The sequence below is a fragment of the Sorex fumeus genome, unplaced genomic scaffold (assembly GCF_029834395.1).
Source record: "Sorex fumeus unplaced genomic scaffold, SorFum_2.1 ptg000149l, whole genome shotgun sequence".
Classification (NCBI taxonomy): Eukaryota; Metazoa; Chordata; class Mammalia; order Eulipotyphla; family Soricidae; genus Sorex; species Sorex fumeus.
Genome location: NW_026606206.1, coordinates 5,253,843 through 5,276,444, shown reverse-complemented (window position 1 = coordinate 5,276,444; position 22,602 = coordinate 5,253,843). Strand labels below are relative to the sequence as shown.

At 49.4% G+C, this 22,602-nt stretch overlaps 1 protein-coding gene across 3 annotated transcripts in view; it reads left to right on the top strand.

Moving 5' to 3' along the window:
* Positions 1-22,602, top strand: part of KANK1 (KN motif and ankyrin repeat domains 1) — a 251,644-nt gene that overhangs the window by 192,991 nt on the left and 36,051 nt on the right. The gene's annotated exons all lie outside the window — the stretch shown is intronic.

Here is a 22,602-nt window from a genome sequence, read left to right as displayed (position 1 = left end):
TTCAGAGGAAAGGGCTTGAGCACATCTTTGTTCTCCTGGATCTCCCAGGTTTCCTTTGTCTGTAAACTAAGCATCAGGGCAGACAGGTGTGTCTTTCACCCTCCTGGGAACCACTGGGTCTGCTGGTTTCCAGGCAAGGGAGCTCCTATTCTTAGTTCTACTCCCTCCCCAACTTTTGTCATCTGTCCTCCTCTGGGACTAGGCATCTATTTGCATACAATGGCTTATTCTTCTCCACCTCACTTTCTCCAGGCTCAAACACTTGGAAAAGTGCCTTCCACAGCCATATAAAAGACTCTTCCCATATACAAGATTTGTGGAATAAAAGTCTAGATTTTGGGGGGCAAGATTAAGAAACACTGCATTGAGATGGTTGCCTCAGCTTCATCCTTAAGAACAAGACTTTCAATATGTGTTGATGCTTTGTTTGGATTATGATAGTGTGTCTAAATGATGGAGAGCTTTCTCAAAAGTCCAGAGAAGAGAACTTCTCTATTCAAAGCAAATGATAAGACATGTTCAGTGGAATCTTTAGGATGATGAACGGATGTAAACCTTGCAGTGAGATATGCAGTCAGATTTTTGAAGACACATCAAACCCAGTGGGTGTATCTTATGTGTGTAACTATCTAAAAGTTGTTTTAAGTGTGCCAGAATTTTTCATAGAAAGGGGTTAGGGTGCGATTAAAAATACTGAATGTCATCTGAGGAACATAAAGTAACAAAATAGGAGACTAACCCCCTAGAATAGCCGAGATAAGTACCAGGAGGATTACTCCATGGCTCTGAGGACAGCCGCACACGCTAGGGGAAAAGGCAGCTCAGAGAGAGAAAGGAGCACCAAATAAAGGGTGTTGGGAGGTTCCTCTCAGGATGGGAAATGCGTGGTGAGAGTAGACTATAGTCCGAACAAGATCGTCACTCAGTGTCTCTTTTGCAAAGCACAGCACTCAAAAGGAGGGAGAGATAACAAAAGGGAATGCCCTGCCACAGAGGCAGGGTGGGATGGGGGAATGGGAGTGGGAGGAATACTGGGATTAGTGGTGGTGGAGAATGGGCACTGGTGGAGGGATGGGTACTCGATCATTGTATAAATGAAACCCGAGCACAAAAATTTGTAAGTCTATAGCTGTACCTCATGGTGTTTCACTAATAAAAATTTAAGAAGGAAAAAAAATACTGAATGCCCTAAACAAACACCATGACCTCTTAGCACCTGTATTGCAAACCATAATGCATAAAAGGAAAAGGAGAGAGAGAGAGAGAGAGAGAGAGAGAGAGAGAGAGAGAGAGAGAGAGAGCAAGAAAGAAAGTGGAGGCTGGGGTAGGGGGTGAGAGATTGGGGGATGGTGGGGGCGGAAACAAGGATATTGGTGGTGGGAAATGTACGCTGGTAGAGTAATGGGTGCTGGATCATTGTATGACTGAAACCCAATTATGAACAGCTTTGTAATGGTCTATTTCATGGATATCCAATTAAAAAAATTCTTTGAAGTAATGTGCCGTTCATGCCCAATTCAATCAGCTTCATCAATGGTGAATAAATAGCATATTAAAAAATAATAATAATGAAATAAATTCAAAAGAGGTAAGGGTAGAGTGATAGCACAGCAGGTAGGGCACTTGTCTTGCATGCAGCTGACGTAGGTTCCATCCCTAGCACCCCACATCGTCCCCTGTGTCTTCCAGGAGTGATCCAGGAGTGAAGTCAAGAATAAGTCAGGTGTGGGCCCAAAAATAAAGTTTAAGAAAATAGGCCAACGAGATTAGTACCAGGAGTTTTGCTCCGTGGCTTGGAGGCCAGCAACACGTGCTAGGGGAAAAGGGAACTCAGATAGAGAAGGGAGCACCAAATAAAGGGTGTTGGGAGGATCCTCCCAGGGTGGGAGTAGCATGCTGAAAGTAGACTATGGACCAAACATGATTGTCACCCATTGCCTCTTTTGCAAACCCAGTAAGAGAGAGAGAACAAAAGGGAATGACCTGCCACAGAGGCAGAAGGGATGGGGGGGGGGGGGGGGGGGGATACTGAGATCTGTGATGATGGGAAATGGGCACTGGTGGAGGGATGGGTACTCGATCATTGTATAATTGAAACCCAAGCACAAAAATTTGTAAGTCTACAACTGTACCTCATGGTGTCTCACTAATAAAAATTTCAAAAAAAAAAAAAAAGAAGAAGAAGAAAAGAAAATAGGCCAAGCTAAGCTTTCTGATCTAGTAAGTTCTTATTGGCTTAAAGTAATTTGAAATTATCTGGGCCTGATAGTTTATGGGATGAGACTGGAACTTTGTCCATAGTTCATTCTTTTATTTATTGGAAGATAAGTCCAGCTGAGTCTCAAAGTTCAAAGAAATTAATCTTTAGAACCTCGGGGTGGGGGGGGGAGTCTAGAGAAAGTCACTTTTAAGCAATCCAACCACTCTGTATGGAGGTAGAGGAATGAAGTGAATGGATGTGTACAGGCACCAAAATGACCCAATCCGACTGGGAAAATGCAGTAAAGTCATCCCTAATCTTTGTTAATCTCTGATTGTTTAGAACTTGCTTTGCTTGTCTGTCCTGTAGACAGATTTCAGTAAATCTTGTTACACCCGTCACACTCATCCAATATTCTTATGCACAGGGCAGTAATGAGTTTAAGAGAACTATTTTTTTTATTTTATTGTTTTTTTTTTTAATTTATTGAATCACTGTGGGAAAAGTTACAAAGCTTTCAGGTTTAAGTCTCGGTCATGCAATCATTGAACACATTTCCCTTCACCAGTACTTATTTTTCACCACCAAGAACCCCAATATACCCCCCTCCCACCCCTCCCAATGCCTGTGAGGCAGATGAATTCTAGTTAACACTCTATCTACTTTGATTAGATTCATTGTTTCGACAAAAGATGCACCACTATTTTAAACCCCAAAATCAGACCTGCTGAAAAGGCATTGCGAAATAATTTGTTTTCTACAGCTGGTCACAAGAATCAAATGATATCGCACGGCCGCTATTGCGGCCACACGATGTTGGATTTCTGGTATTTTACTTATTAAGCCTGGAAGTATTTCTGCTGAGAGTCAGATAACTATGAGATTGGTTTCTGTGCTCTGGAGTCATGGTCGTGCCGGAGAGCCACTCATGGGGGGCAATTCATGACCTCGGTAGGGCGTGAAGGACGAGCCGGGAACACCCCCCTTCCCATTTGGTTTCAGTCACCCTGTCACGACCGGCTCATACCTGGCTTTCCATAAAACTCCGAAGTGGCTGCCATCTTTCTTTCCAGAGGGAAAAAGGTGGAAGTTTAAGAGAAATTTTTCTCTTTTTTTTTCCTTTCTTTTTTTTTTCTTTTGAGATGATGAATTAAAATGATTAGAGGGATCTATCTCTTTAACAGCTGTCGAAGACAGATACAAATGATTGTTCGGTATGATTAGCTAAAAGCGTAATATATTTGTTTAGAGAACTAATCCTGTGTCTTTGAAAGACACATTTTAATTGAGATCAAATGTGGATTATAAGCAAGGGAGCTTGGGTGTACAATTAGGAACCTTTCAGGGGCCTGGAATGTCTGTGGTTCAGTGGGAGAGTACTGAACTCACACACATAACGCACACAAGGCCCTTGTATTGATTTCTTTGCTTTTTTTTTCTTTTTTCTTTCTTTCTTTATTTTTTTTTTACTAGTGAAACACCATGAGGTACAGTTGTAGATTTACAAACTTTTGTCCTTGGGTTTCAATTATACAATGATCAAGTACCCATCCCTCCTCCCGGGAGGGGAGATACATGTTGAAAGTAGACTATGAACTGAACATGATGTCTTAGTTTTAAGGGAGGGGGGAAAAGACACATGAGGGGGTGACGGAAAAGAGAGTACTGGAGTGTGGGTGCTTGTCTTGCTGCTGACCTGTTTGATCCCTGGCACACCATTTATGGTCCCAGGAGTGATCACTGAGCACAGAGCCAGGAGTAAGCCCTGCGCCAGTGGTGAGATCACACACACACACACACACACACACACACACACACACAAAGGCAAATGGGAGTGGTTTCAGCTAACAAATTCCACACAGCATAGAACTGAACCCAGGGACGGAAGCGTCCACCTGCTGCAGCGCTGACCGTGTCCATCCTCAGACCGAATCATTTCCCGGAAGCCTGCTGGTGCACTGGTGCTCCAGTTCTTCCCAGAATCCTCTCCTCTGCCTTGGAAGGTTTGGCAGGGATGGAATAATTCTGCGGGCCAATCATGGGGGAACAGTCGCGGCCTTTTTATCACCATCCTTTCTGGAATTAGCAGGTTGGTAGCTAGGTTTCTAGATTGGCTTTCTCACGTGTCTCGAGGGTAGGAAGCTAGCTTGTTGGACAAATGAGAAGGCTTCTGGGAGAAGTCTGTTTTGCCTCTTTCTGATGTTAAGATCCTGGCTTGTGACTCATTCGTTGGTGTTTTTTTTTGCTGTCTCACTCACGGAGAGACCTGACATGAAGCCGGGTGGCCAAGAAGGCTCTTCGTGGGTCAGGAAATTCCAAATGGATATAAATAAATCCTCAGCAGGGCTGCTGGGCCTCTCGCCGGCTTCTGCGGGTTCCCTTGAACTCCAAGGGAAACCTGCCTGAGACTGGCTTCCGGCTCACTGAAAATTGGTTATTTTGTTTTGGGGTGGGTAGGTATGAAATCCCAGAAAAAGAAACACAGAAGAGAATTTGATGACTGGGCGGGGGTTGGTGGACCATGAACCCAGACACTGTGTGTGTTGTGAAAAAAAAAAAAAAGAGCTGGGTTGTGTGTTGGTTTTTCCAATTTTTTTGCAAGCTGGGAAGGAGAACTCGGCACTCGGGTTTTGGATCTGTGAAAATGTTCACCTTTAACTAAGACTGTCACATAAAGAAATCACTGTTGTAGGAGTCAAAGGGTGTGTGTCTGTACTAAGGTTGAAGTGTTGTATTTGTGTTTTATTTTAAATTTCAGAATTCCCTTTCTAGGGGGAGGGGTTGGTGAAGTTTGGGTCATGCCCAGCGGTGCTCAGGGCTTTCTCCTAACTCTGTGCTCAAGGATCAGTCCCGATGAGACTCAGGAGTGATCACTGAGCACAGAGCCAGGAGTAAGCCCTGGCTGACTCAGGGGCCCCTGTGTGGTGCTAGGCTTCAAACCTCGGTTAACTGCATACAAGGCAAGTGCCTTAACTCCTGTACTATCTCTCCAGCCCCCAGAATTTCCATTTTTATTGCTAAATCCATTTGGTCTTTTTCCCCACAACTCTGTTTTTCTAATGGGGAGCTGCTGGGAGTGCTTAAAAGCTGGCTTTCTTTTTCTGATGTAAACACTATAAGACAAAATAAAGACAGGAATTCAGACAATTGCTTCAACTCCTCCTCCGTCACACACACACACACACACAAAAATCCAGCCTGTAGTTTTGTTAGAAAAGCCCTTTTTGCCCCAAAAGTACTGGCATCGGTTTCACGACTTTTCACCAAATTACCCTTTTTAATTGGAACCCTTTTCCTAGAGTTGTCCCATGTTATTTGGGAAGAAAGTCTAGAAAATAGCATTTTGTCTCCAAGCGGCCTTCTCTTTCGCATGTGGATGGCAAATTTAGGCTGTATTTCAGCAACGATTCCTTCAAGTCGACAGCGGACACTGAAACAGTACATTGGCGTAGGTCGGTGAGAAATAAGTCCTACGGTATCCATGTGACATCTTGGCTACTCTGAGACAGATTTGGGGTGAAGAGTCTCTGCCTCTTGTCACTGGCACTGGAAAGTGGAGAAGAAGGCCATTGTGTAAACCTCAAGGCCTCTGTAATGTCACGTGACTCCTTAACACAATGTGCCCTTTATGAAGACATAGCCCCTTCCGTTGGGGGGGGAACAATAACCTTCTCCACTGTCTGTCCCTCTCCGCCACTCACCTGCAGCCTGGCTCCTGAATGCTCCCTCCATGCCCAGAGCCAAGCTGATGACACAGCAAAGGGAAGCTGTGTTGCAGGGGAACTGGGCGATGGGGAGGCGGGGAGGAGGGTTAGACTGGGCCAGTGGGTGTGATGCAACCAGAAAGGTGCCGCTGAGTGGCATGGGCAGTGAGGCTCTGTTGGCCTGAGCTGCTCTGATCTGAGCACTGCAGCAATCCGTTTCATGCTTTGTCAGATCACATAGCATGTCGGGTTAGGCAACTGTGTGTGAAGCGCGCTCCGAAAATCATAGTCTAGAAGAAGCCGCCTTTGGAAATCACTGAGAACTCAGCACCCACCCTCTCATTTCGTGCATTCAAAATCTCGCCGCTGCTCTCTTGTGCAATTCCAAACCTCCACTGCCCATTGCTGGCCTGTGGACGAGGAAATATTTATAGCTCCTGTTTCTGCTCTCAGAAAGAAAATTATACCTTTCCGCAATTACGGCGAGTCCTTCCAGATGCCTGCCCAGATGCAGTCAGTCCGTGACTGTGACATGCCAATCTCCGAAATGTGCCACTCTTGCCAGATCCATTCAGAAATGTCCGCTCGTACTTTTTTTTTTTTAATTTTTATTAGTGAAACACCAGGAGGTACAGTTGTAGACGTACAAATTTTTGTGCTTGGGTTTCAGCTACACTCATACTTCTGTCCTCTTATTGGGAACGGGAGATATTTTTCATCTGGCCACGATAGATTTTAAAGAATGGGGGGGGGGGTCTACTTTTGCTTCTGTTTATTTTACCTCCTGCTGCATAATTGATGCGTGGGATCACTCCTCATTTAACCTGCACCTTCTGTATACACAGGGGCTCACCAGCAGCTCCTTCACCCTCTCTGGTAAGCAGAAACCCGTTTAGGCCTCAAGATTTTAACACGTTCAGGAGCTGGAGAGCAATAGTAAAGTGAGGATTGCATTTGCCTTGCATGCGGCCGGCGTGAATTCAATCCCCAGCATCCCCATAGGGTCCCTAGAACTCTACCAGGAGTGATTCCTGAGTGTAGAGTAAGCTCTGAGCACTACTGAGTATGGCCCGAAAATGTCACTGTCACTGTCCTCCCGTTGTTCATCAATTTGTTCGAGCGGGCCCAGTAACGTCTCCATTGGAGACTTTGTCGTTACTGTGTCTGGCATATCGAATACGTCACGGGGAGCTTGCCAGGCTCTGCCGTGCGGGCGAGATACTCTCGGTAGCTTGCCGGGCTCACCGAGAGGGGCAGAGGAATCGAACTCGGGTGGGCCATGTTGGCTTCGTGCAAGGCAGACGCCCTACCGCTGTGCTATCGCTCCAGCCGAAAATAAACCCCCAAAAAGAATTGAACACATTCATTTGCTTTTTGAACAAATGTCACAGATGCCTCCAACCCTCATGTCAAGGGAGAGATAGAAAAAGGAGTCAGTCTGGAGAGGACTCCGGATCCTCTCAGGCACGGCCGGGTTCTGTGCTGCACCAGAAAACAGGGGTCCCCAATAGGTGTAAGTAATAATGCTACTGGACTGTGAGCATCCTGCTACATGCATCCCAGCAACCCTCAGAGGCAGGGCAGTTATTTTCCCAATTATACAGTTGGAATAGAATCCACGTCGCCCACAGCTGAAAAGTGGCAGAGCCTGGTTTTCCAGGGCAAATGCAGGCAGGCTGGACCCCAGAGTGCCTGCTTGTAGTCACTGCATCTCTTCCCTGAATAGGTTTCCTTCGTCTGTAGCTGCTTTCCGGAACATCTGTAAAGGAGCTCCTCGACCTCCTTACGCCAGTCTCCTGGTCTCCAGCTGTCGACATCTCACCACGCAGCTCATTTTCAGTGGGGTCATGTGCATGCGTGTCTAAGGACGTGCATTTATCATGTCTCTCTAATCTCCTTTCACCTGAAACACTTTCCCTCTCATTCTGTCTTGATCTTGGTGGGGTGATAATGCATTTGTTTTTGTGGTGTTTTTGAATTTAATTTTCTGGGACTGGGGCCACAAGCACTCCTGGTGGTGTATGTTCTCCCCATTGACCTATCCCTCCAGCCCAGCTGTTTTTGTTGTTGTTGTTTTGTTTTTGCTTGGGGGGAGGTCACACCAGGTGATGCTCAGGGCTTGCTCCTGCGTCTGAGCTCAGATCAGTCCTAAGAATCAAACCCAAGCCAGGTCCATGTAAGGCAAATGCCCTATTCACTGGACTCTCTCTTCAGAAACTGGGCCCAGCACTTTCTAGGAGAAAGGGTGATCGTTCTGTAGGATGCCTTTCAGGTTGATCCGTCTTTGTTTGCAGATTCCAGACCTTCCTGAGCAGGGCCGTTGCAGAAAGGAAGGGCTTTTATGAAAGCATGGTACCTCCTGCATGTAGTACTGTCCTTGATGCCCTGGTCCAGGGGACTCTCTGTGGGCTTTCTGTACCTTAAAGTTGCTCATTTTTCCTTTCAGGCACTTCTCATTCAGCCTGCATCAACTAGTTATGGCCATTATTTAATGGTAACTTTCTACTTACCATAGAGTTCACTCTACCTTAGCTGGCACTCCGATGTATATTTATTAAGCACAACTGACTCACAAATATTTACTCTTTGATAATTGCACTATGGGCTGGAGCGATAGCACAGCGGGTAGGGCGTTTTGCCTTGCACGCAGCCGATCCGAGTTCGATTCCTCCGCCCCTCTCGGAGAGCCCGGCCAGCTACCAAGAGTATCTAGCCCACATGGCAAAGCCTGGCAAGCTAACCGTGACGTATTCAATATGCCAAACACAGTAACAACAAGTCTCACAATTTGTTGTGAGATGTTACTGGTGCCCGCTCGAGCAAATCGATGAACAACGGGCGGACAGTGCTACAGTGCTACAATTGCATTATGACTAAGCCTATTATTATTTTGATGCTCAGGTTATCCCAGTTTGAGAAAGCGGGAGTCAAAAAAATTGAAAGAAGAATATTGGTTTGGGTTGGAGGAGGGCACACCACGTGGTTCTTGAGGGCTACTGCCAGCTCTGTGCAGGATTGCTCCAGGTAGTGAGGGTTTGACACCCTCCACCCAAACCCCAAAGAAGTTTCTAAGCCAAACAGGTCCTGGAGACTGTCTTTAAGTAGCCCGTGTGCTACGTGCTTAGCTATTGAGATAGTGACTAGTCGTCGTGTCTGGATTCGAACCGGCTCCCTGCAACACAAGAGCTCAGGCAAGAGACTCAGCAGGCTTCTGGGAAGACAGGCCACCTTAGAGAAAGCCAGTTGGAAGATCAGCTTGTCAGAGACCATCCAGTGGGCAGAAGTTTGAGCGCCCAGCTCACTCGGCTTGCTTTTCCCAGCCTCTCTCTGTCTTTGGCTTTCCACCCTCAAGTGAGCCGGCCCTGGTTGGGCACGGCTGGAGAAGTATGTGCCGGGCCCCGAGTACTAAGCTTGGCCGTAGCAGGTGGCCCCACCTAGCTGTCCTTTCTGCACTTGGCAGCTTTCTGGTGCCAGACCAGCATATGGGCTTTGCTTCATGGACACGCTCGCTCCCAGCTGTTCCCGTCCAAGTTTCAGATACCAGGCAACGCGCTCTCTGCGGCTTAAGGCGAGAAATCAGAGCCTGAATCCTCCAACGCCCTTCAGAGTTTTCTTCCTGCCTGCACTCTGGCCACACCTGTCTCTCCCCGATTAGATTTCTTTTCCTTGGGGGCTGGGGTGCACAACTGGCAGTGCTCAGGGTTTACTCCTGGCTCTGCGCTCAGGAATCACTCCTGGTGTGCTTCAAGGGATTCTATGGGATGCTTGTCCGGCAAGTTCCCTACCCACTGTCCAGTCTCTCCTGCCAGATTTCTTTTCCTTGAACCTGTTGGAGAACAGCAAATCCCATCATTTTCCTCTGTATGGAGTTTTCCCTCAGTTCAAAGGAGAAATACACACACACACACACACATACACACACACATATTAGACTTAGTAGAATATAGAGTCACAGCGCTGAGGACAGAGGTTTGTTGGGGTTTCTGTTTCTCCCTCACTGTTTTGGAACAAAGTAGAGATCATTTGGCTCTCCCTAATGCAGCAGATTGCAAATTCTGGTGGTGTTAACAATAAGGGTAGTACTGAAGTCCAACAGATAAAACTAACAGGTGCTGGGCCCAGAGAGATAGTAGAGCTAGTAGGGCATTTGCCTTGCAAACATCTAACCCTGGTTTGCTCCCCAGCATCCAAATATGGTTCCCTGAACCCCCGCCAGGAGTGATCCTTGCGTGCAGAGCCAGGAGTCAACCCTGAACACAGCTGTGTGTGGCTCAAAGTCCATCTTCCTACCCCCAGAGGATAAAAATAAACACACGAGGTCAAAAGGAAGGTGTGAAACTATGAGAAGAATGTACAAGGACTTGGACAATCCATGAAAAACCTATAGGGAGACTCTGAAGAAACATTTTTTTTTAAAATACAAATTTCATACAGCCTCCTGCCAAAGCGGTCTCATTAAGATGCAGATTTGATTAGTTCACTCACTGTTTAGAACTCTACAGTGCTGCCCAGGGCACTTTGGGACCTGGCCCCAGAGCCCTGCCCTCCTGGGGTTTGGTACCCTCTCTGCATCACTGTAAGTTCCAGTTTCCCAAAATTCCAGGATTTGCATGTGCTTTTCTCCCTGCCTGCAGTTTTTCCTGGCCCCCCTCATACATACACAGTGCTCAGCGGCTTCCTGGCAGAACAACCCGATCTCAACTCCTGTCAGGGCCCTACTCTGCCCTGGTACCTCCTGGGTCACAGTGATTTCTATGCCGCTGGCCTGTCTCCATTGCACTTCTCAAGCCTTGCCCAGGAAGGTGCTATGTTTTGCTTAGCTCTTGGGAATGTTTGGCATATGATGGGTACTTAATATTTATTAACCTTTGTTTATGAATACATGTAGATATGTCATAAGTAATATTTAATCAATATTTTCCCTAGGTGAGTATCACCTGTGTGGGGAGTGGGAATGGGTCCTCTGAATGTGGAGCCAGTGTGAAGGAAGGACAGTGATGGGAGACAAAGGAAGACAATGAAAGGTGAAAGCATTCTGCCCCTGTCTGAGGGGCCAGGTTAAAAGAGGTTTGTGGGGGGCTGGAGCAATAGCACAGCAGGTAGGGCGTTTGCCTTGCACGCGGCCAACCCGCGTTCCTTTCCCAGCATCCCATTTGGTCCTCTGAGCACTGCCAGGGGTAATTCCTGAGTGCAGAGCCAGGAGTAACCCCTGTGCATCACTGGGTTGCATAACCCCTCTCAAAATAAAGAGGTTTAAGGATTCAACTGATTTGTTCATGGGACTGCAGTTTTATTTGAGCTCTGTAAAATGGTGTGAGGAAAAAAAAAATCTAAGGATTTAGCAAGAGAAGCAAAAGGAATTAGGAAGAGGTGCAGATGTGAGAAACAGCCATTTAAACAAACGAGGCCTTCACAATTGCAGCCACACTGCACATGTCTTGTCGATTGACCTGGTGTCGCCAAGGAACTTGTAAAACCCTTTTTCTTTCTATGTTGTTGTGATTTTTTGTTCGTACAAAGCATTTGGCCAGCTGTTTAAAATAGCTGCAGGACAGAAAGAAAGGGATAGATACAGAATAATCTCATTCATACATGGGACTTACAGATATATGGCAGGGTAGCAGCAGAGGGCCAAAGGCATCACAACAAGAGAATTCACCCACCAAACTGAGTTTTTGGGGGGTGGGAGTTGAAAGAAAGGGTCATTGGGATCTCTGGGGGGAGAGAGGTGATGAGTGTGGTGTTGGGATTATGTGCATGGGAAGCCATCATTAATAATATTGTAAATCACTGAACTCAAACAATTTTAAAAAAAAAGAAAGAAAAAAGAGCTGCAGGGACTGGAGCAATAGCACAGCCGGGAGGGCGTTTGCCTTGCATGCAGCCAACCCAGATTCGATTCCCAGCATCCCATATGGTCCCCCGAGCACCGCCAGGAGTAATTCCTGAGTGCATGAGCCAGGAATAACCCCTGAGCACCTCTGGGTGTGACCCAAAAAGCAAAAAAAAAAAAAAAGAGCTGCAGGGACTGGAGCAATAGCACAGCCGGGAGGGCGTTTGCCTTGCATGCAGCCAACCCAGATTCGATTCCCAGCATCCCATATGGTCCCCCGAGCACCGCCAGGAGTAATTCCTGAGTGCATGAGCCAGGAATAACCCCTGAGCACCTCTGGGTGTGACCCAAAAAGCAAAAAAAAAAAAAAAAAAAGAGCTGCAGGGACTGGAGCAATAGCACAGCCGGGAGGGCGTTTGCCTTGCATGCAGCCAACCCAGGTTCGATTCCCAGCATCCCATATGATCCCCCGAGCACCGCCAGGAGTAATTCCTGGGTGCATGAGCCAGGAATAACCCCTGAGCACCTCTGGGTGTGACCCAAAAAGCAAAAAAAAAAAAAAGAGCTGCAGCATAAAAGGAAGTTCAGGAGCCACCAGGCAGGTGGTGTCTGATTTTTCCTAGATCCGTGCTGTGGGATAGGATTTCATGACTTGTGGAAAAGTCCTGACTCCTTGTAGGTGTTCATTATTCCTTCAGTGACCAGAGGGATGAATTTGTTAAATGGGGGAAGGGTCCGATTTTTAAGGAACTGGTGTTTTAAAAAAAAAAAATCTCACGTGCTATACATTCTGTTGAAGCTGAATGAGAAGCTCTTGCTTCATCTTCCTCTGGATGCGTGCTCTGTAATGTATTGTCTCTCACGTAGATTTGATCCTTGGTGCTTGGTTGGGAAGCTCCTTGGTTCTCAGAGTCTCAGAGTCTCCACTCGGTGCCGTCCGCAGTGCCTTCTGGTTAAACCTGTTCAGAGGGCCTGTCCTGCTTCGCTCGTTTCTTTGTCCCCAGGTTCGAGCTTAGTGAAGTTCTGTTCACTCAATTACTTTCCTACTCGGAGAGTAATTAACTGCATGGAAACTTACCCAGCCTCCTGGTTTTCTTTCCTGCCTGCCGGCCTTCCTGGCGTGGAGTCTTTTCACTGCTTCCAGAAGCAGGGTTCTTGCACGCTCCTGCTTTTAAAACATGGGGATCCCCCATCGTGCCTCTCGAAGGCTGAGTCACCTTGTTCAGCAAAATCTCCGTGATTCCTGTGAGAGGGTACTGTGAGTTCATGGGAATCAATCAAGTCCTTCCACTTCCACAGTCGGGTACTGTGTCTGGCGAAGGGAGGCACGGAGGGTGTGGAAGTCGTGGTGCGTGGTGCGACCCTTTTCATGGTGCATTAGTCAGTAATTGTACCTAGGATGTAGCAGTGTGGCCAGAACAAAGAATTCATTGTTGCCTAATTAATAAAGTCATCCATCAAGGTTGTGTGTATTCATCTTAAATCCACCAGGACGTATAGTCTTTAAAACCTCTAATGCTTTTATGCTTGTGTGGTGTGTGTGCGTGTGATTTTAATCACTCCCTGTGGTAGAGTGTACGTCCTTAATTTTCTTACTCAAAATTGGCATGTTGGTTACCCAGTCACTTAAGTGTGGCCTGATGGTTCCATGAAATTCAAAAGTGGAAGCTTGAAGATCTCGGCTTCTATGGCCAGATGCTCAGCTGCCAGGAGGTTTTCACTCTGTTCACTGTCCTGAACAGGCCTATATTTCCAGTCTCGGGACTGTAGACCTTTAGGACGACATCCGTCTTTGTGGGGAGGTGTGGGTCCTGGTGCCCTCTAGAATGTTTCTCAGCATCCCACTAGATGCCAGTAGGAGTCCTTTCCAGTTATGAGAGCCAAAACGCTCCTAGATATTGCCAGAGGCAGGGGGACGGGGAGTGGGAGGAACGGTGCGAAATTACTTCTAGTGGAGACCAACAATGAGCAGCTTTGAACCCCCAAACACGTTTCCTGCCATGTGATCGACCCCCATCGAATTTCTTTTTGTCTTCCCAAACAAATATTATTTGGACACCAAATCTGGTTTCCTTGAAAAATTAAAATCCTATCATACTCTGTGAATCTAAATGAAATGAGTTTTGAAATAGCTGTCTCCGTTTTGCTGTATTAAAGCAGAAAAACTAAAAAAAAAAATTAAAAAACTAAAAAAAAAAAATTGGGTATTTGATCATTGTATAATCGAAACCCAAGCACAAAAATTTGTAAGTCTACAACTGTACCTCATGGTGTTTCACTAATAAATATATATATATATATATCACAAATCACAATCACAAATCATCCTGTTAGTCGTCGATTGCCTCGAGCAGGCCCCAGTAACGTCTCCTTCATCCTAGCCCTGAGATTATATTCAAGGCTCTTTAGGAGAATGAGACCCATCATTGTTACTGGTATTTGGCATATTGGGTACGCCACAGGGAGTTTGCCAGACTCTGCTGTGTGGGCAGGCTACATTCGGTAGCCTGCCAGTTTGTCCAAAGTAGGAATGAGATAATAAGATGTCATAATAAGATGTCGCATTCGCGGCCGTGCGGTTCCGGGAGCTGGATTTTATAGTCTCTGAGTCTTGGCCGTTGATGGGATTACACGGTGCCAGGGGGCCAGGTGGTGGGTGTGACCCCCGCCTACTGGAATTTGGAGGATCTGGGTGGAAGATGCTCGACTCCAATCCGAGTAGGCTTGGAGGTCTCGGCCCCGGAACCCGCGTGGCTTTGTCCCTCTGCCAGTACCTTCATGTGTGCGGAGAGTGGTCTCAGCATGGTGGTGGCTGGTCCTGGAGGTCTTCGGCTGCCGGAGCCTGGGATTACACGGCGCCAGGGGGCCAGGTGGTGGGTGTGGCCCCCGCCTACTGGAATTTGGAGGATCTGGGTGGAGGATGCTCGACTCCAATCCGAGTAGGCTGGGAGATCTCGGTCCCGGAACCCGTGTGGCTTTGTCCCTCTGCCAGTACCTTCATGTGTGCGGAGAGTGGTCTCAGCATGGTGGTGGCTGGTCCTGGAGGTCTTCGGCTGCCGGAGCCCTGGTCGGGGCGGGGAGGAAAGCTCAACCCACTCCCCTCCAAGGGGCCCCGGCGGCGAGGACAGTCAGGCGTGGGGGCAGGAGACTGCACTGTTCTTCTTCCGGGAGCTGGTATATATATATATATATATATCAGAAAAACTGCGAGGAAGCTTTAAATTATTCTTGAGACCGTACAGATACCTCCCCATCCCATCCCCCACTCAGAGCACTGTTTCAAGTGGTAGCTATCTCTAGAAAAAGTAGAGTTATCATCACCGTATGACTTCTACTTTCTCCCTGAACATCGGGGTATTTAGCCCTGACTTGGCATCCAAATAGCGCCTTTGGTTGGCACCGTCTATCTGTTTGGCATTGTTCGCACATGTTGACCGATGTACAAACTGTGTGTGGAGTTGAGGAGGAAAAAGAGGGACTCTGACGGGGCTTACTCCTTCCTGATTTTGTGTTCCAGGATCATCCCTGGTGATGCTCAGGTGGCCTATCGGTGCAGGTAGAGAGCCAGGGCCGGCTGTGTGCAAGACCAGTGCCTTCACCCCTCTGATAACATTCGAACTCATCTGTCACTGTCACTGTCTTCCGTTGTTCGTCGATTTGCTCGAGCGGGCCCGTAACATTGTGAGACTTGTTGTGACTGTGTTTGGCATATCGAATACATCACAGGGAGCTTGCCAGGCTTTGCCGTGCGGGCGAGATACTCTCTGTAGCTTGCCGGGCTCTCCGAGAGGGGCGGAGGAATCGAACTCGGGCCGACCGGATAGGGTTGGCCGCCTGCAAGGCAAACGCCCTACCCGCTGTGCTGTGGAAATAATCTCTTCCTCTGCCTAGGCTAATTCACATATAATTGCCCACCGTCTTCACTCATCCCTGCAAGGCTCTTGTTCGGCCAGCGTGCAGTAACCCTGCTTGGGGACCTGGCCCCTTCTCTAGTTCGCCTTCCTCTCCCTGCCCTCATCTTTCCTCCAGCTGCACCAGCAGGCCGTGCCCTGGCTCTTCTCCACTGCCTTCGTCTCTTCGCGCTGTCATCACTTCCCTGTCCCGAAAGCTCCTCTCCTAGTTAGCACCATTGTTTTGATCGCTTACTCATGTGCTACCATTGGACCCCTGTTGATAATATGCCTTTGTAACTGAATCTCAATTACTGTTATATTTAGGGTGTTTGGAATTTCTATCCTAGCTAGACTGTGCCTCATTTTATTTCTTATAAATCCTCCCTCCTACTCTTTCCACTGAATAGGGCCATTTTCTGCACCCAATTAAGCTTTCAATAAATTCTATATAATGAAGGTAGAGGCGGTGCCGGGAGCCGTCAGCGCCTGGATTTCCAGACATCCAGAAAATTCTTGTAAACACCCAGGACAGCCCTCTGATCCCAGGGTATTTAGTTGGAAGCTGTTACTTTCTGGATTCCAGTTGAAAATATAGCCAGTGGGTTTTGGCTGTGTATAAGCAGGCATAGCCCTGTAAGCTAGAAAGGTATTTCAGGCGATTAATCACATTCTTGTAAGCCATTGAGAGGTTCTTTTAGCTGCTGTTTTTCTACCTTCTTGACTATTCTTGGACTTGCCAAGCTTTTAATAATAAAGTCTCCTAATGTATCACTTTTCTATATGACATACATATAAATATCCTGGGAGAGACTGCTATGTTAGAATTCAGTTTAATTCCAAGTAGCAGAGACACCCAATAAAACACAGGGAAACAAAAGGAAAGTTTGTCGCTTTTTCCCCACAAAAGCTCAGCACTGCGTTTCCCAGCATTATTTGCAGCAACTCTGATCCACAAAACCTTGGTGCCCTCCAGCACAGTGTTCCTTCATTGTTTTGTGTGAATTCATGGTCCAGGATAGTGGTCGGTGTTCCAGTTATCACATCTGCATTCCAGGCAGCAGATGAGTGCAGTAACGGAGAAGAAAGGAGATCAGTGAATTATTTTTGCCTCTCTTAAGGGAGACTCCCAGGAATTGCCACATGACATTTCTTTTAGGGGCAGTAAAGGGGGTTGTTTCCTCCGGCTTCATATTTGCCCACTAAACAGAGGGAGTTCGTTGGTCTAGCGGAGGAGTAACATGGCCTAAGGGACATCGTGAATGTCCAGTTCATTCTTCTACCCAGGGAACTTTCTCAGTGTTTATTTCAATACGTTCCTTTTGTTTTCCAGTGACTTCTTATCACAGATCACAGATCATCCTGTTATTCGTCGATTGCCTCGAGCAGGCCCCAGTAACGTCTCCTTCATCCTAGCCCTGAGATTATATTCAAGGCTTTTTAGGAGAATGAGACCCATCATTGCTACTGGCATTTGGCATATTGGGTACGCCACGGGGAGTTTGCCAGACTCTGCCGTGTGGGCAGGCTACATCCGGTAGCCTGCCAGTTTGTCCAAAGTAAGAATGAGATGTCAGAATAAGATGTCGCGGTTCCAGGAGCTGGTTTTTATAGTCTCTGAGTCTTGGCCGCTGATGGGATTACACAGCGCCAGGGGGCCAGTTGGTGGGTGTGACCCCCGCCTACTGGAATTTGGAGGATCTGGGTGGAGGATGCTCGGCCCAAATCCAAGTAGGCTTGGAGATCTTGGCCCTGGAACCCACGTGGTTTTGTCCCTCTGCCGGTACCTTCAGGTGTGCGGAGAGTGGTCTCGGCATGGTGGTGGCTGGTCCTGGACTTCTTATAATAGTATTTTAATGAAGATCTATGCTTATATATATTTTAAAGGTACTATATATTTTTATAACACAATTATAAAAGTTACAAAACATAAAGAACCACATAGAATTGATCATACCTCCACGACCTCAAGACAACCATTGAGGCCCTGGTCTGCAGTTCAGTTGTGTGGTCACTGCCTTACATGCAAGAGCGTCCAAGAGTGATCCCCCAGCATCACAAAAACATGCGAACAAAAACCCGCCAGAACTGCATCATGTCCCAAATGGCTGTAGAACAAAGGCAGGTCAGAGGGCTGGAGCACCTCCTTGACATGCGAGGGCCCAGGTCCAATGCCCTGACCACCTGGTTCCCCAAATACCACCAGCAGCCACCAGGAACGGCACCAGAAGCAAACAGAACCAGAACAGGCAACCTCTGTCCACAGAGGATTCAGATATTTTCTGAAGTTCATTATGCTGTTCCATAGAGTCAGTTATTCCTTCCCTGGACATTTTAGTCATCTTCCTTCCCAACACCCTAACTGATGTGTGTGGCCAGGCAGTGACAGCAGTGGAGGAACGCTTAAGAGTTAAGTCTGTTGCTCTCAAGAGGCATTCTAAGTAGAGGGACAATACATGTATCTGTGGAAACAGCCAGAGCCCCGAGCAGGAGGAGATGAACAGTAATGACACTTGAACTCAACTGTAGAATAACTTACGCTGTGAACAGTTGTTAGTAAAAGTGACTCTTTGGGAATACAGGTGCCTGTTTTAGTCGCTGGAGCATAGCACAGCGGGTAGGGCGTTTACCCTGCGCGCGACTGACCCGGGTTCGATTCCTCTGCCCCTCTCGGAGAGCCCGGCAAGCTACCGAGAGTCTCCCGCCCGCACGGCAAAGCCTGGCAAGCTACCCCTGACGTAGATAACATGCCAAAAACAGTAACAAGTCTCACAATGGAGACGTTACTGGTGCCCGCTTGAGCAAATCGATGAACAACGGGAGGACAGTGCTACAGTGTTATTTTAGTTGCTGGAGAGTGAAGTTTGGATGACTGGTCCTGAGGAAAGTGTGATTCAAGCAGTCTTAGGAAAGAACCAAGCCATACATGGCCAAGTTCTAACATCTCCTGACTCCCACATTTAGAAATTCAGAGTCCAGAGGAGGATTAGTCAGTAAGTCCCATCCCTTTTTTGACATCCAGAAATAACTGAGTGGGCCCTTTAGAATTTGCTGGGAATTTTCGTTTGTTTCCTGGTATGCTGAATGAAGCCTTACCGTGATTCAAAACAAACATGTTTAATGAATTAATTTTGATAAAGTTGTTCATGAGTACACTCCATATTTCAACACCAACCGTTCAAACATTCTTTTAAGATAAAACAAACTAAATCTTTTCTGCTGAAATGCTAAAGTGTGTGTGTTTGTGTGTGTGTGTGTGTGTGTGTGTGTGTGTGTGTGTGTTCAGAAATGTATTAGATCTATACCCAGACGGTCCCTGATCTCTGCTGGAGAGGGTCCCCAACCCTAAGCTGCGTTGGGTCGCCCCCAAAACTCCCTACTAGGCATAACACAGAAATACCTAATACTTTCATTAAAATAGTGCCACTCTTTAATGAGAGATTCTACAGAGATCATTGGGGGCTTGCCTGCGATGTGGGCGGATCCGGGTTTGATCCCCAGCACTCTCTCTGGTTCCAGATCCCCTCCTGCCCGGTTCTGGAGCCCAGAGCCGGGAGTAAGTTCAGTGCTCTGCTGGGTGTGGCCCTCAAACAAAAGAAAATACAATAAGATTGTGCCAGGAGAGGATGAGATTTTTCTTTAGTCTGCACAGGACGTTAAACATATACTTAGCTTTTTCTGAAAAGTGCGTCCGTGTTTGTGCCTGTGTGTGCGTGTGCGTGTGTGTGTTTGTGCGTGTGTGTGTGCATGTGTGTGTGTGTGTGTGTGTGTGTCGGGGGTGGGGGGTGGGGGTGGAGGGCTGTTGGAGGTGGGGGTGCGTGGGGCCACCTAACCCAGGGCCCGCCCGTGCACGGCCACTTGAACCGCATTCCTGGGCCGGGGAGGGAGGGAAAAAAAGAAGCAAAAAAAGGCGGTTCCGTTCTTAGTGTCCCCGAGGACACCTGCGGGCGCAGGTGAGATGCAGGTGAAGGGCGTGGCCCGCGTGCCGCGTTGGGCGCCGGGTGCCAGGCTGGTGTGTGCCTGCGGGTTCTCCGGGGCCCGGGCCGCGAACTGTGCGGCCGATTGTGTGGCTCGCTCGGCTGAGTCCTCGCGGGCACGGCGGGTCTTGCCGGAGCCAGGTGCGCGGTGCGGCGGAGACCCAGGCGCCCGGCGGCGGGGCGGGGCGGGGCCGGGACTTGAGGGGGCGTGGCCGAGCTGGGAGGGGCGTGGCCGGGCCGGGAGGGGCGTGGCCGACGAAGCGCTGGGCGTCCTCATTGGTGCGCGCGCGGGCCAATAGCACTAGCACGTGGCCCGGCGGAGTCCCCCTCCCTCCCTCCTGCCCAGCGGGGCTGGCGGGCGAGCGAGGCCGGGCTGGGCGGGGCCGGGCAAGGAGGGGCGGGGCCGGGACTTGAGGGGGCGTGGCCGGCGGAGCGCTGGGCGTCCTCATTGGTGCGCGCGCGGGCCAATAGCGTTAGCGCGTGGCCTGGCGGAGTCTCCTCCCTCCCTCTCCTCCCTCCTACCCAGCGGAGGTCGCTCTGTCCGGCCTCCTGGGACCAGCGGGGCCTGGGCGGGAGGGGCGGGGCCTGGACGGGAGGGGCGGGGCCTGGCCGGGAGGGGCGGGGCCGGCGGAGCGCTGGGCGTCCTCATTGGTGCGCGCGCGGGCCAATAGCGTTAGCGCGTGGCCCGGCGGAGTCTCCTCCCTCCCTCTCCTCCCTCCTACCCAGCGGAGGTCGCTCTGTCCGGCCTCCTGGGACCAGCGGGGCCTGGGCGGGAGGGGCGGGGCCGGGCCGGGAGGGGCGGGGCCGGCGGAGCGCTGGGCGTTCTCTTTGGTGCGCGCGCGGGCCAATAGCGTCAGCGCGTGGCCCGGCCGAGTCTCCTCCCTCCCCCCCTCCCTCCTACCCAGCGGAGGTCGCTCTGTCCGGCCTCCTGGGACCAGCGGGGCCTGGACGGGAGGGGCGGGGCTTGGCCGGGAGGGGCGGGGCCTGGCCGAGAGGGGCGGGGAGGGGCGGGGCCTGGACGGGAGGGGCGGGGCCGGGCCAGGAGGGGCGGGGCCTGCGGAGCGCTGGGCGTCCTCATTGGTGCGCGCGCGGGCCAATACCGTCAGCGCGTGGCCCCGCGGAGTCCCCCTCCCTCCCTCCCTCCGTCCCTCCTCCCCAGCCGAGGTCGCTCCGTCCGGCCTCCCGGGACCGGCGGGGCTGGCTGGCGAGCGGGACCTGGGCCGGGACCGGGCCGGGCTGGGCCGGGCTGGGCCGGGCCGGGCCGGGCGCGCGGCGTTCGCGGGCGGGCGGCGCGGGGGCAGGAGGCGCGCGGCCAGCGGGGTCCCCCGCGGAGGAGCGGCGCGCGGGGCGTGTGCGGGACGGGCCGGAGGCTCTTGGACCGGCCCGCGGACGGGTCGGGCTGCGCATTTGGAAGTGAGTGTGTTGTCCACGTGGGGCTCGGGGGGACGCGGACGCGCGACCCCCGGGTGCCCAAGCCCCGCTCCCCGAGACGATTCTCTCCCCACGCGCGTGGAAGGGAAACCCGGGCACTCTGGTGTAACAGCTGGAAGGGTTTTTTTTTTTTTAAATCGGGCTCCAAGCGTGCACCACCTTTTAAAATGATTGTAACTATTATTATTTTTATTATTATTATTAATAATTATTCCTGGGCTTGACAATCTTTTTTTTTTTTTGGATGAGTGTTGGAACATTGTATGCCTGGAACGAGACCATGAACAGTTTTGTAACTTTGTATCTCACGGTGACGATCTTTTTTTTTTTTTTAATACTTTTGACCATCTCGGAGGAAAGCGGGCTGGGGCTCTCTGCATGGGTGATCTGCAGACAGTTTGAGTGACCAGCCTTGGAGGGGTGGGGATGGGACAGGGCGGGCCAGCTGGCAGATATCTGCAAGAACCAGCACCTTGATGCTGTTTAGGAGGTCTGGGGAGGTGGCGGGTTCATGCCCAGGATGGGGGGTGGGGGGGCAAAGGTACCGATGTCCTCCTTGCTGGTGGATCCTTTCCATCTCTCAAAAATGCAGCTTCTAGTTAGGGTTGATGCTTAGAAAAAAAAAAAACACTTTTCTGCAACTGGAGAGAGAGGGGAGGAATCTAGCCTTGCTAGCTGTTCACCCAGGTTCTATCTGGGCACCTCGTGAGAGCTCCCCTGAGTCCCACCAGGAGTGGACACTGGGTGGAGAGAGTCGGGAACAAGCCCGGGTGTGATGCAAAAATGAAGGAGAAAACTTCAGAAAAAAAAGAAAAGCACATTACTTAATCGCTACAATTTTAAACAAAAGCAGCCTTGCTCTGCCACTGGAATACATAGCCCGGTCAGCAGCTAGTCTGCCTTGAAAGGCCCTTGTGTTTCCTTTTCTCAATGTTTGGTTTAGCCCGAAGTAGCATTTACCAAGTGCCACATGATCCCGTGTCTGGAGTATAGGTTTACCCTTATTTTCATTCTCCTTTGCATCTGTTTGGACAGATCACAGATCCCACACGAGCTATTCTTGGGGTCAGTGAGTGTCCAGAAGAAGTCAGAGTGGGGAAAATGTTTCCTCCCATCTGACCAGGGTTTGGCTTGGTTTTCAAGTGAAAAGACAAGAGGGTAGAGTCGCAGTCTGTCCTCTGACCGTGTCCTTTCACCCACGCAGCTGAGTTAATCATTTAATGTGCCCTGTGTCCCAGCCTTCTCAGCAAGGAAGGTGTCATGGCAAATTGGGATGTGGTGGAAGTGGTCAGACCTTGGGCTGTCTTTTCCTACCGCTGAGAGAGGCTCAGTGTGTATAAAAAAAAGCAGGTGTGGAAACTCTCACCCCAGGCTTCCTGGATCTGAGCTGTGTTAGTCTAAGTCAATTCATTTGTAGTGCCTGTGTGTATACAGTTCATAACATAGTTGGCATCTAAGGCTGTTGTCTGTATCAGAAGGACCGTAGGTGATGAGGAAAATGATTTATTTGAATGCTTTCAAGTCTCCAACGCATTCTCTTTACAAGGTGAGGTATTTATTGAGGATT